At 43.0% G+C, this 15,700-nt stretch overlaps 1 protein-coding gene across 2 annotated transcripts in view; it reads right to left on the bottom strand.

Annotated features, from left to right (window-relative positions):
- The window catches only part of THSD4 (thrombospondin type 1 domain containing 4), a 684,213-nt gene that overhangs the window by 470,161 nt on the left and 198,352 nt on the right, over positions 1–15,700 (bottom strand). The gene's annotated exons all lie outside the window — the stretch shown is intronic.

Below are 15,700 nucleotides of genomic sequence, written 5' to 3'. Positions count from 1 at the left end.
TTGCAGGCAGAAAATTCTGCCCCAAAATTCTGTTTGGAATTTTGAGGCAGATTTTGATCTGCCTGCATGCTGTTTGCCGGGTTTTTCACCCGTGGCCATTGAGCTCCGATGGGCAAAAACGCAATGGGAGGTCAGAGACTTAAACGCCCGGATATAGGCAATGTCGCTCCTTTTTCTTGTGAGATGGTTTTTCCGCTCGCGGGAAAAAAATGCCTTCGCCTCCCGTTGAAATCAATGGGAAGCATTTTCAGTCGTTTTTGGAGCGTTTTCCGATGCGGTTTCCATGTCAAAAAAACTTATGAGCCTTATGAGGCTAAAAAAAACAAAAACATGTCTTTGCCTCATCTGTCTAAAGCACATTGTACCTCTAGTTCTGGTGTATGCCTACGTGTTCATGGGCAAACATTGATTTTGCCCTGATATTGTTTCTGGACAGCAAACATTTCCTCTTGGCACATCTGCCATGTAGGTCTTATTTGGGCAGCCTCTTTCTACTTTGACATCAATAATGACGAGGGCTGTCACCATCTTTCTGCTCTCGGGATGCATTTTCTGGTATGGCCCGAAACATTGGCGGCAGTTTGAATTTTCTCTACTTGTTGATAATCTTCTGGACAGTGGAATTAGTGATGTCCAATCATTTGGTGATCTTTTTAAATCTATTAAAACTAAACAGAGATTTAAATAAGACTGTTACTGGTATGAGAGCCCAGGGTTTATTAAAGGACCCTAGGACTGTATTTTAGCATAGCTTGATGCCATAGCAACTGCCTGTTTATTTAAAATACACAGTATAATACGTGAGCCTCTGCGCACATATGCGCCGCCGGAAGCCTTTGTCGCAGATGCCTTTATTTTTGCCGGACAAATTAGCACAGCATGCAGTGCTATTTTGTCTGACAAAATGATTAAAACGATGACAGAAACCCGACAGAACCCATCAAAGCCAATAGTTTTCAAGCTGGCCTTTTGTCTTTGTCATTTTACGGATCCGGTGCTTTCTTTACTTACGTTATTCTGTTCCTATGATGTTAAGAATAGGCTAAAATATTACAAAGCAAAAAAAATTAAAAACATCCCTTTAGGGAATGAAAAAGAACATTGAAAAAATAAATAAAATAAGGATTAAAAAAGAAGCATAATAAAAACATATTTTAAATATGAATTGGAAGACACCAAATATAAACATATTTAGTATCCCCATAACCATAATGGCCTGTACAATAAATTTATGACACTAAAAATAAAAATGAAGGTGAAATAGTTTTTAGTCTGCATTTCCCCCATAATATAAATGAATAAAAATGAAATGCTAACAAGTGTGTATCCCAAAATGGTGCCTTAAAGTATAACAATCAGAACGTGAGAAGGAAAAAAGAAAAAGTATTTGGGTCCTGAAATCCAAAACCAGCCGGGTCCTGAAGGGGTTAAGTTATTTAGAAATTTAAAGTGTACTTCTTCAACAGAAGGAAATAGCATATCTGTGAGTTTTGTAAATTATTGCAAAGGTTTAAATAAAGGTCAAATGTTAAAAATTGTACAAAGAGCAAATAATAAATATTAGCAATAAAGAACACATGTTAAAAAAATAACTTTACATGGGGTGTCCTTACTTTTACACACATACGATTTTTGTTTCCATATTCAAGTGCATTTAAACTTTAATATGATTTTAACATTCCTACGGACTCACTGTCTGACCTAAAAACATTTCCGATAAAACCAAAAAACACAACAGGGTGGTTGCTTTTACTGTGAAATGTTGGTATTAAAAAATTATTGAAACAATATGTATTTTAAATACTCTAATATTTACGTTTTTGCCTGTAGCTATAGCTACGCAGAAAACATTTCACATAAATCAAGGACAAAGACGGTTTTCATTCATGATGACATCCAGGCTTCTTGCATTCCTTCACCTCCATGATTTCCTCTCCTTCAACCATCCTCTACTCAAAGTCAGCGATGCGTCTTAGATTGTTACCCTAATTGTTACGTATCAAGAGGTTAAAGAATAGGTCATTCTTTGCAGATTTCTAAGAGTGGCCCACCAGTGCTGAAGAACTGTAGTGTAGTGTGTTACACATGTGGGTTTTATGATGCGTGTTAGTACCCACAAGGGAACATCTTTTCAACCACAACTCTGGATTTCAAGTCCATGAACTGTACATACATTTCTAAGTGGGGAAATCGTGTGTGTCTGTTTCCCTGGGTGTGGAGTAAATGAACATATAGTAATTATAACAGTTTTCAGTATTATTTAGCGCATGGATATAGAGGGTAGTATATACATGCAGACCATAAAATGTCATTTCTATATATCTGGTTATTTTACATACATGAAAGTACACTAGTGAAGACAATTACTGCCAATTTCTTCATCTTTTTTTAAAGTATTCCTTTCATCTGGAATAGTTAAGTACCATATGTTTTCTAAATGTTTCCTAACATTACTTAATGTTATATTTACTTCTCCATTTTACTTGAAGGATTAGGTCATAGTACAAGGAACAAGTATTACACCGGGGGATAGCACATGTTGAATGGTTGCGGTCACATTAAGAGTGATATTACTTTTGATGCAGTTAGGTAGTCATTCTTAAAAACATTACCTTTTTCACTTGATGTGATCGGTATATAATTCTTGGATTAATTTAACAGGTACCCAAAAATAGGCTTATAATGCTGCCGAATGACACAACTTTTACCTTTTTCACAATGTTTTGTTACCGGCCTGACAAAATCTGAACATATAGCGAATAGACAAAATGGTAAGGACTACTTATAGTTATCTCAGCATAGACACTGGTGGTACATAACTAGGATATGCTACCAATGTCTAGTCAGTGGGGATCCAGCTACTGTGACCCCGACTAGGATGAAGTCGTAGTGGTCTTATGAAAACGCCGAACCACTTAATCTCAGCTTTCTTCAGAGGCCGTGTGGTTGGACCATTATAGTATGATTGACCATGCAGCTTCCCAGCCATGGCATGATTATTTCCTAGCATGGCTGACACGTGGTTTTAGCAATCAGTGGTTCACAGAGATCGGAACCCTACTATTCTGACGTTGGTGACGTATTTTAGTGATATGTATAATCTGAGACAAGCTCTTCTATTGATGTCCTAGGCAATGCGTCAATTTACGCCAAATAACTACTTGGAGGCACATCCGTATCCCGGGTGCACAAGCCTATAATCACATCTATCTCTTTTTTTAATCCTATTAGTATGACCTGGGCAATTTTAGGAAATGTACAAAGTAATATAACATACACACATGATATGAATGGCAGTCTTTTGGACATATTCTCTGGAGCCCCTAAACACTTTGGAGACGGTGGACAAAGCTCTACTATCATTTAACTAATCTGTCAATAACAAGTATGGGCATGCATCACTATAGTCAACAACAATTATGTACTATTATTGGCCCAACATTATACTGTAGATTCGCATGGTTCCATTCTGTAAGCCTGACAGACCCATTATAAGTTAATGTGATCCTTCCGTTAAAAAAAGGGTCAAATAAATTTATCATAGCCATCATGGATCCTTTAACAACAGAACTCATGATGCAAAGCCCCTCTATCAAATGTTTTGCCTTGTTTAATAGTATTTCTGCCTTAAAACACAAATGAGTAGCTATAGAGAAGATAGTTAACTGGAACGATATTGAAACGAAATAAAAAAATATTGCATTTTACATGAGGAATTCAATTATATCTTTGGCTCACTCAATTTTCAACAACTTGACTTTATGCAGACAAGTTTAGATACACTCCTATTATACATGTAATTTAATAGCACACATAACAGACTATTTTATGACTTGTGATTACCCAGTAGACTTCACTGATTATACTTTTCACTCTTGACATAAAATTAAATGGCTGAAACTATGATGATGGGTTTAGCTTAAAAACTTCATTATTACTTCATGAAAATGATTTTCTTAGGAGTGCTTCATCTGTGCAGCTTGGAAATGTTGAGACCACTGAAAAACTCCACAGTGAACTACTGTTTTTCTCTCTGCCAGGACACATTTAGAAAATCACTTATTTCCCGTTGTCTGTGATTTATTTGGTCAGACGGCAATTTTTTCCACCCATGCGGTTTTACAAGTATAAAATAACACACCGTATATTTACTCTTGTCTTTTTAAATCTACTAAATGTATAAAATGAATTCCCCCCATCATTAAATATAGTGCTTGGATATTATTTTAAGGAGTGGAAATATTTTACAGAACACATACTAGTCCTTCTCAATGAATTAGAATATCATCAAAAAGTTAATTTATTTCAGTAATTCAATTCAAAAAGTGAAACTCACTTTATATAGATTCATTACACACAGTGATCTATTTCCATAATTATTTTTCTTTTAATATTGAGGACTATGGCGAACAGTTAATGAAAACCCAAAATTTGGTGTCTCAGAAAACTAGAATATTAAATAAGCTCAATTTCAAAAATGATGTTTAACCCCTTCCCTCTTTGGCCACTTTTGACCTTCAGAACAGAGGATCATTTTTCAAATCTGACATGTTTCACTTTATGTGGTAATAACTTCAGAATGCTTTTCCCTATCCAAGCGATTCTGAGATTGTTTTCTCGTGACACATTGGACTTTATGTTACTGGCAAAATTTGCTCGATACATTCAGTATTTAATTGTGAAAAACACCAAAATATTGCGAAAAAATTTCAAAAATTTGCATTTTTCTAAATTTTAATGTATGTGCTAGTAAGACAGATAGTAATACCACATAAATTTGTTGCTAAATAACATCCCCCATATGTCTACTTTAGATTGGCATCGTTTTTTGAACATCCTTTTATTTTCTAGGATATTACAAGGCTTAGAACTTTAGCAGCAATTTCTCACATTTTCAAGAAAATTTCAAAAGGCTATTTTTACAGGGGCCAGTTCAGTTATGAAGCGGCTTTTAGGGCCTTATATATTAGAAACCCCCAATAAGTCACCCCATTTAAAAAACTTAACCCCTCAAAGTATTCAAAACAGCATTTAGAAAGTTTTTTGCAGAAATTCATTTTTAATCTCTTTTTTTGTAACACAGAAAATTTTACCAGAGAAATGCAACTCAATATCTATTGCCCAGATTCTGCAGTTTTTAGAAATACCCCACATGTGGCCCTAATGTGCTAATGGACTGAAGCACCGGCCTCAGAATCAAAGGAGCACCTAGAGGATTTTGGGGCCTCCTTTTTATTAGAAAATATTTTAGGCACCATGTCAGTTTTGAGGGGTTCTTGCGGTGCCAAAACAGTGGAAATCCCCCAAAAGTGATCCCATTTTGGAAACTACACCCCTTGAGGAAATTATCTAAGGGTATAGTGAGCATTTTGAGTGCGCAGGTTTTTTGCAGAAATTATTGGAAGTAGGCCTTGAAAATTAAAATCTACATTCTTTCAAAGAAAATGTAGGTTTAGCAAATTTTTTCTAATTTCCACAAGGACTAAGGGCCTGCTCACATCAGCGTTCGCTTTCCGTTCCAGGGTTCCGTCGGAGGTTTCACTTTCACTTTCCGTCGCGGGGTTCACCCGACGGAAACTTCCGACAGAACCCCGGAACGGAAAGCGAACGGTGATGTGAACAGGCCCTAAAGGAGAAAAAGCACCACAACATTTGTAAAGCAATTTCTCCCGAGTAAAAAAATACCCCACACAGGGGCGTAACTAGGAAAGACTGGGCCCCATAGTAAACTTTTGACTGGGGACCCCCCTCCCCCGGGTGTCACACAACCCCCCCCCCCTTGTAGATAGTGCCTTTTTTACACACCCCCCCTTTTGATAACGCCATACAGCCCCCCTGTAGATAACGCCATACAGTCCCCTTTGTAGATATCTACAGAGGGGGCTGTATGGCGCTATCTACAGAGGGGGCTGTATGGCGCTATCTACAGAGGGGGCTGTATGGCGCTATCTACAGAGGGGGCTGTATGGCGCTATCTACAGAGGGGGCTGTATGGCGCTATCTACAGAGGGGGCTGTATGGCGCTATCTACAGAGGGGGCTGTATGGCGCTATCTACGAGGGGGCTGTATGGCGCTATCTACGAGGGGGCTGTATGGCGTTATCTACGGGGGGCTGTATGGCGTTATCTACGGGGGGGCTGTATGGCGTTATCTACGGGGGGGCTGTATGGCGTTATCTACGGGGGGGCTGTATGGCGTTATCTACGGGGGGCTGTATGGCGTTATCTACGGGGGGGCTGTATGGCGTTATCTACGGGGGGCTGTATGGCGTTATCTACGGGGGGCTGTATGGCGTTATCTACGGGGGGGCTGTATGGCGTTATCTACGGGGGGGCTGTATGGCGTTATCTACGGGGGGGCTGTATGGCGTTATCTACGGGGGGCTGTATGGCGTTATCTACGGGGGGGCTGTATGGCGTTATCTACGGGGGGGCTGTATGGCGTTATCTACGGGGGGGCTGTATGGCGTTATCTACGGGGGGCTGTATGGCGTTATCTACGGGGGGGCTGTATGGCGTTATCTACGGGGGGCTGTATGGCGTTATCTACGGGGGGCTGTATGGCGTTATCTACGGGGGGGCTGTATGGCGTTATCTACGGGGGGGCTGTATGGCGTTATCTACGGGGGGGCTGTATGGCGTTATCTACGGGGGGCTGTATGGCGTTATCTACGGGGGGGCTGTATGGCGTTATCTACGGGGGGGCTGTATGGCGTTATCTACGGGGGGGCTGTATGGCGTTATCTACGGGGGGGCTGTATGGCGTTATCTACGGGGGGGCTGTATGGCGATATCTACGGGGGGCTGTATGGCGTTATCTACGGGGGGGCTGTATGGCGTTATCTACGGGGGGCTGTATGGCGTTATCTACGGGGGGGCTGTATGGCGTTATCTACGGGGGGCTGTATGGCATTATCTACGGGGGGGCTGTATGGCGTTATCTACGGGGGGGCTGTATGGCGTTATCTACGGGGGGCTGTATGGCATTATCTACGGGGGGGCTGTATGGCGTTATCTACGGGGGGGCTGTATGGCGTTATCTACGGGGGGCTGTATGGCGTTATCTACGGGGGGGCTGTATGGCATTATCTACGGGGGGGCTGTATGGCGTTCGTTCCCTACAGGGGGGACTCTATGGCGTTCCCTACAGGGGGGGACTCTATGGCGTTCCCTACAGGGGGGGACTCTATGGCGTTCCCTACAGGGGGGGACTCTATGGCGTTCCCTACAGGGGGGGACTCTATGGCGTTCCCTACAGGGGGGGACTCTATGGCGTTCCCTACAGGGGGGGACTCTATGGCGTTCCCTACAGGGGGGGACTCTATGGCGTTCCCTACAGGGGGGGACTCTATGGCGTTCCCTACAGGGGGGGACTCTATGGCGTTCCCTACAGGGGGGGACTCTATGGCGTTCCCTACAGGGGGGGACTCTATGGCGTTCCCTACAGGGGGGGACTCTATGGCGTTCCCTACAGGGGGGGACTCTATGGCGTTCCCTACAGGGGGGGACTCTATGGCGTTCCCTACAGGGGGGGACTCTATGGCGTTCCCTACAGGGGGGGACTCTATGGCGTTCCCTACAGGGGGGGACTCTATGGCGTTCCCTACAGGGGGGGACTCTATGGCGTTCCCTACAGGGGGGGACTCTATGGCGTTCCCTACAGGGGGGGACTCTATGGCGTTCCCTACAGGGGGGGACTCTATGGCGTTCCCTACAGGGGGGGACTCTATGGCGTTCCCTACAGGGGGGGACTCTATGGCGTTCCCTACAGGGGGGGACTCTATGGCGTTCCCTACAGGGGGGGACTCTATGGCGTTCCCTACAGGGGGGGACTCTATGGCGTTCCCTACAGGGGGGGACTCTATGGCGTTCCCTACAGGGGGGGACTCTATGGCGTTCCCTACAGGGGGGTCTGTATGGCACTATCTACAGGGGGACTGTATGGCGTTCCCTACAGGGGGGGCTGTATGGCACTATCTACAGGGGGACTGTATGGCGTTATCTACAGGGGGGACTGTATGGCGCTATCTACAGAGGGGACTGTATGGCGTTATCTAGAGGGGGGACTGTATGGCGCTATCTACAGGGGGGACTGTATGGCGTTACCTACAGGGAGTCTATATGGCGTTCCCTACAGGGGGGGTCTGTAGGGAACGCCATACAACCCCCCCTGTAGGGAACGCCATACAGCCCCCCCCTGTAGGGAACGCCATACAGCCCCCCCTGTAGGGAACGCCATACAGCCCCCCCTGTAGGGAACGCCATACAGCCCCCCCCTGTAGGGAACGCCATACAGCCCCCTCCCTGTAGGGAACGCCATACAGCCCCCTCCCTGTAGGGAACGCCATACAGCCCCCCCCTGTAGGGAACGCCATACAGTGTCCCCCTTCCCAAAAAAATGCGACCTACAGTGTGTCCTAATAAAAGACATGTATCCCCTATCCACAGGATAGGGGATACATGTGTGATCGCTGGCAGCGATAGGGAGAACGGGGGACAGAAAGTCCCCCTGAAGTTCTCCATGACTAACCTCTGACTTCCGGCGTCTGCGCAGCTCACTAAAAATGAAAGGAGCGCTGGTCACGCATGCGCACAAGCGGGACCGGCGCTCCATTCATTTCTCCGGATCTGCCGACACAGACCCCGGAAGTCCGAGGTTTGTGATGGAGAACTTCAGGGGACTTTCAGTCCCCCGTTCTCCCTATCAATGCCAGCGATCACACATGTATACCCTATCCTGTGGATAGGGGATACATGTCTTTTGTTTAATGGCAGAGCGGGGAGATGCCTCCCTGCTCTGCCATAGTGTTCAGTGGCGTCCCGCTGTAGCAGCCATAGCGGCAGCTAGCGGAGCCTCCGGCCATGGTGGGGGCCCGTGCCGGTGGGCGACACGGGCCCCCTCATGCCGTGGGCCCCGTAGCAGCCACTACTGCTGCTATGGCGGTAGTTACGCCACTGACCCCACATGTGGTCATAAATGGCTGATTGGACACACGGCAGGGCTTTGATGGGAAAGAGCGCCATTTGGCTTTTGGAGCTTAAAAATTTAGCAGGAATGGTTTGCGGAGGCCATGTCGTATTTACAAAGCCCCTGAGGGACTAAAACAGTGAAAATGCCAAAAAAGTTATTCCATTTATGAAACTACACCCCTTGAAGAATCCATCTAGGGGTGTAGTGAGCATTTTGACCCGACAGGAGTTTCATAGATTTTATTAGAATTGGGCAGTGAAAATAAAAAAATCCTTTTTCTTCAATAAGACGTAGTTTTAGGTCAAAATTTTTCATTTTCTCAACAAATAAAGGAAAAAAAAATCCCCAACACTTGTAAAGCAATTTGTCCCGAGTACGGCAATACCACATACGTGGTCATAAACTGCTGCTTGGGTACAGAATAGGGCTCAGAAGGGAAGGAGCGCCATTTGCTTTTGGAGTACAGATTTTGCTGCATTTGGTTTCTGGGCGCTATGTCGCATTTGCAAAGTCCCTATGGGACCAAAAGCATGGATCCCCCCCAGAAGTGACCCCATTTTGGAAACAACACCCCTCAAGGTATTCACCTAGGGGTGTAGTGAGCATGTTAACCACGCAGGTGTTTGACAGAAATTGGTGTGCACTCGATGTTGCAGAGTGAAAATGGGATTTTTTTCCATAGATATGCCAATATGTGGTGCCCAGGTTGTGCCAACATAAGACCACTCTCTAAATTATTATGATGTGTTTCCCGGTTTTAGAAACACCCTACATGTGGCCCTAATCTTTTGCCTGGACATTCGACAGGGCTCAGGAGTGAAGAGTAACATGTGAGGTTGAGGAATAATTTGGCGACTTACACAGTATTGGCTCACAATTGCAGAGGCTCTGATGTGAAATAATAAAAGAAACCCGTGACAAGTGACCCCATTTTGGAAACTGCACCCTTCAAGGCAACTATTAAGGGGTGTAGTGAGCATTTTCACCCCACAAGTCTTTTCCATTAATAACTGCGCTGCCGATGGTGAAAGGAAAAATTAAAATTTTTCCCTAGATATGCTATTTCAGTGTCAAATATGTCATGCCCATCTTGTGCCACTGGTGACACACACACCAAAAATTGTTAAAAGGGTTCTCCCGGGTATGGTGATGCCATATATGTGGAAGTAAACTGCTGTTTGGGCACGCTGTAAAGTTCAGAAGGGAGGGAGCACATTTAGCTTTTAGAGCGTGGATTTTGCTTGGTAGTAGTTTTGTTTGGAGTATTGCTGGTGTTTCCGTTTATACTGTGGGGGCATATGTAAGCTGGGCAGAGTACATCAGGGCATAGTCAGGTGGTATAATAATAAGGTAAAAAATAAATAAATAATCCATATATGTGTGTTTTGCTGTGCTCAATCCTTTCTTCACAGGCCGGTGTCGCACTGATAAATGTCCTTTTTTATACCCCTTTTGGTCCACACTCCGCACATTTGCAGTTTGGGGAATTTTGCTGGAAAGAGTTGTCCTGGTATAATACGGGCACCCTCGCTTCCAGCAGATATGTTTGGGCCCTACCCTTCCTGGTTCCCTAATTTTAGAGCCATGATAATTCGCCTCTTGAAACAGAAGAAATGTTCCCTTCGGGCTGCACAACTGGATATTTTTCTTTCCTGACTTATTGGAGCCTTAACTTATTTTATTTTTTCATAGACGTAGTGGTATGAGGGCTGTTTTTTTGTGGGGACGAGCTGTAGTTATTATTAGTACCATTTTGGGGTAAATGCAACTTTTTGATCACTTTTTATCCTTTTTTTGGGAGGCAGGGTGACAAAAAAACAGCAATTCTGGCATCTTTTTTTTTAGTTCTTTTTATACAGAATTCACCACACATCATAAATTACACGTTAACTTTATTCTGTTGGTCAGTCCGTATAGCACTTTTTTATGTTCTACAACTTTTTGCACAATAAAATTACTTTTGTAAAGAGAATGTATTTTTCTTTCGCCATGTTGTGAGAGCCATAACGGTTACATTTTTTCGTGGATGGAGCTGTATGAGGGTTTGTTTTTTGCGAGACGAGTTATAGTTTTTATTGGTAGAATTTTTGGTTACATGTGAATCACTTTTTATTTAAATTTTTGGAAGACAAAGTGACCAAAAAAACAGCAATTATGTCAATATTTTTTAGGTTTTTTTTTACGGCGTTCACTGCGTGGGATAAATAACATAATAGTTTAGGTCGTTCCAGTCACAGCGATACCAAATATGTATGGTTTATTATTTTTTCAATAATAAATGACTTGATAAGGGAAAAACGGGGCGATTGTGTTTTATTTTATTACTTGAAACTTTTATTGTATTTTTTACAACTTTTATTTTGACTTTTTTTTACACTTTTCTTTAGTCCCACTAGGGGACTTGAAGATCCAACTGTTTGATGTTCTAATACATTGCACTACCTATGTGGTGAAATGTATTGGAACTGTCAGTAGTTCACTGACTGCAAGCCAATCAGGCTCCACCTCCAGGCGGAGCCGAATCGGCTTCTGTAATGGCAGACAGGAGGCCATTGTTAGGCCTCCTGATGCCATAGTAGCAGTCGCCAGCCTTGCCATCGCATGGCAGGCTGACGATTTGCTAGAAACCGCTAAGACGCAGCGATCGCATTGGATCGCTGCATCGAAGGGGTTAATGGCAAGAATCGAAGCTAGATCCAGTTCCTGCCGATACATCGGGGTGTCCGCTGTAACATACATCGGACACCCACTGCAGATGATGCCGGCTCAGCTTCTGAGCCGGAAGCTGAGCCGGCGCCATCTTGCCGATGGTACCGAAAGACTTTTAGGCCTCGCCAACGAACGGGGCATAGGAGGCATCCGTTGCTGGCAGACTGGGAGTTAAGTATTAGGTCTCCGATTGCGTTTGCAGCCACTGGCAACGCAGCGATCCAGAGTCAGCGCAGCCGTCTAGCAGGAAATTTTTGAGCACTTCATGCTTCCCTCTGCTGACAAGCTTTGTGGAGATACTGATTTCATTTTCCAGCAGGACTTGGCACCTGCCCACACTGCCAAAAGTACCAATACCTGGTTTAATAACCACAGTATCACTGTACTTGATTGGCCGGCAAACTCGCCTGACCTAAACCCCATAGAGAATCTATGGGGTATTGTCAAGAGGAAGATGAGACACCAGACCCAACGATGCAGACGAGCTGAAGGCCGCTATCAAAGCAACCTGGGCTTCCATAACACCTCAGCAGTGCCACAGGCTGATCGCCTCCATGCCACGCCGCATTGATGCAGTAATTCATGCAAAAGGAGCCCTGACCAAGTATTGAGGGAATATACTGTATATACTTTTCAGTAGGCCAACATTTCGGAACTAAAAATCATTTTTGAAATTGGCCCTACATAATATTCGAATTTACTGAGACACTAAATTTTGGGTTTTCATTAACTGTTACCCATAATCATCAACATTAAAAGAAAAAAATACTGGAAATAGATCACTCTGTGTGTAATGAATCTATGTAATATAGGAGTTTCACTTTTTGAATTGAATTACTGAAATAAATTAACTTTTTGAAGATATTCTAAGTCATCGAGAATGGCTGTAAAAATCGAAGAAGATATTTCGAATTTTGAATTAATGGTTTTGTATTAGGAAGTTCATTTTGTTTTGCTCTTTTGCATATGCAGAACGGCTTTTGCATTTGTCAGTAAAGAATGTATTTACAAAAAAATAATATACATAATTATATTTATAAAATGAGTGTCAAAATATTTGTCTACCTATAAATGGGTGACTTGTAAGGGTTAATTTATGGCAAGTATCTCCCCTGTAGACACTTCACTCAACAAAGCAAAGAAGTTCATATAATAATGGTCTATCTAACTCTTGGCCGTCATGAAGAATTACTTAACATTCGACAAACTCTACTGAATGATATTTTGGAATAGTATCTGATAAATATAACATGGCTATGTTTCTTGAGTGAATGTGTTTTGCTCAAAAATACTGCAGCTGTAGACAAGTGAGACTTTTTTTCTACCACTTGTCTGGATTTTCCACTAGTAAAATTGCTGAATATTGTAACTTTTTTTGCTTGAAGGGTTGACAATCATTTGGTGTACTGTTTTTGGGCATTAGAGTACAATAAAGACATCGTAAAGTGTAAGCGGATTAAAGGACGGCAACCAACGTAATAAATAGAACGAGTGGAATACAGAACCGAGAATCATTATTAAAATTGTGAGAACGGACACTCTGCAGCACAACCAGCATTAAAACAGGAGGAAATATCCCAGGTAGTGGGAGGTGCAAGCAGCAAAATATCCCCAGTCCAAGGGAAATCACAAATCCATAAGTAAAAGAAACTGCAGCACTTCAGTAGAAAAAGGGTTTCCTTTAATTCAACAAAAACATGACTTTGCAACATTTCAACCCTGTCAGGGTCTTTCTCAAGCTTGAGGGAGACCCTGACAGGGTTGAAACATTGCAAGGTCATGTTTTTGGTGGTTTAAAATAAACTTTTTCTACTGAAGTGCTGCAGTTTCTCCCTTACTTATATACCGTATTATTAAAATTGTGGTTATTTAGTTTGTAAATAAGGTGGCTGAGGGGTGACCTAATAACTATGGATAAATATACCAAAGGTCAGAACAGAAATGTGTCTAATGAACTATTTATACGCATGACTGTAACAATATCAAGGTGGCATCCTCTACGTCTAGATGAAAGAAGGATTTCTATAGAAACATAGAAGGGGATTCTTTACTGTAAGAGCAGTGACAATATGGAACTCTCTATCAGAGGAAGTGGTTATGGTGAATTCATTAAAATAGTTTAAAAAAGTTGTTTGGATGTCTTTCTTGAAAGTAATATCATTACAAGTAAGGTAAATTTCCCACCAAGTTTTTGCATCCTGTTGAACCGTCTGGTTTTATTTTATTCCAAAAAAAACAACAAATAGATGTCAAGCAGGATAGTGCAACATGATGTCTATCCTGTTGCCATAGACTTGCATTGTACAGGAAAAACTGATCCGTCAGCATCCTGATGAAAACTTGGAAAATGGAGACAAACTAACATTTGTAACCATGACAAAAACCTCATTGAAAACCCATGGATCCATTTACGGATACGTTTTATAAGGGAGAGAGAAAAAAACAAAACACTGATGTTTGAACAGGATGCTCAAACGTGATATGAAAGGGTTTTATGGGAACTAGATTACTGGATGTGGGTAAATGATCCAGGGATTTATTTTGATTGCCATATTTGGAAGACAATTGTTTTTGCCGTCCTCTTGGACTTGTAGTTCCACAACAGCTGTAGTGCTGCTGGTTGCTGATCCCTGCTCTAGATCAACATGGCAGGAGAATAGGTTGAACTACATGGACTTTTTTTTTTTCTTCAACTTCACTACAATGTAACTATTTTATCTGCTTGTCGTTTCCATCACACATTGAAATCAATGGGCTGTCCATGTAGAGCACGGATTTGCGGTGTCCTACTGGGACGTTCTTTGCAGCTTCTCTCTATTCAGACTAATTTATGGAGCAGCAGAATAAGGGAATCCCCCTCTATTAACTCAGCAATCCCATGTAGGTCATTTGAATATGGTTGTTCTAAACCAGACAATCCCTTTAAATAATTGTTGTGGTGTCAATAAAGGAAGACACTATGGTCCTTTTAATCTCATCAGTACAGTATACATTCTGATACATCCTTTAAAATCTGATAAATGTTACACTCAGAGGCATAGGTAGGGGTTTAGCACGGGGGGGGGGAAACAAATCTGAGTGGGCCCCACACACAGTATAATGACCCCTTAGTGGGCCCAGACATAGTATAATGCCCCTATAGCTGCCCCCACAGGATAATGCCCCTATGGTTGCCCCCACACACAGAATAATGCTCCAATAGCTGCCCACACATAGTATAATTACCCTTTAGTGCCCTCCACATGGTATAATGACCCCTTAGTGGCTCCCACACAGTATAATGCCATTATAGCTGCCCCACACAGTATAATGCCCCTGTAGTGCATCCCCACACAGTATAATGCCCCTGTAGTGCATCCCCACACAGTATAATGCCCCTATAGCTGTCCCCACACATTATAATTCCCTTATAGCTGTCACCACACAGTATAATGCCCATAGAGTGCCTCCCACTCAGTATAATGCCCCATAACTGCCCATATACAGTATAATGCCCCCATAGCTGCCCCCTACAAAGTATAATGCCCTCATAGTGCCTTCCACGACGTACAATGCCCAATAGCTGCCCACATACAGTATAATGCGCTCATAGCTGAACCTACACAGTATAATGCCCTCATAGTGCCTCTCACACAGTATAATGCCCCCATAGCTTCCCCCACGCAGTATAATGCCCCATAGCTGCCCACATATTGTATAATGCCCCATAGCTGCCTGAATATTGTATAATGCCCCATAGCTTCCCACATACAGTAAAATGCCCCCATAGCTGCCCCATACAGTATAATGCACCCATAGCTGAACCCCACGCAGTATAATGCATCATAGCTGCCCCCACGCAGTATAATGCCCCATAGCTGCCCACATATTGTATAGTGCCCCATAGCTGCCCACATACAGTATAATGCCCCCATAGCTGCCCCATACAGTAGAATGCCCCCATAGATGCCCCATACAGTATAATGCTCCTATAGCTGTCCCATACACTATAATGCCCCTATAGCTGCCCCATACACTATA

The sequence above is a fragment of the Rhinoderma darwinii genome, chromosome 3, assembly GCF_050947455.1.
Source record: "Rhinoderma darwinii isolate aRhiDar2 chromosome 3, aRhiDar2.hap1, whole genome shotgun sequence".
In the NCBI taxonomy this organism is placed as follows: domain Eukaryota; kingdom Metazoa; phylum Chordata; class Amphibia; order Anura; family Rhinodermatidae; genus Rhinoderma; species Rhinoderma darwinii.
This window is presented reverse-complemented; position numbering and strand designations above follow the sequence as displayed.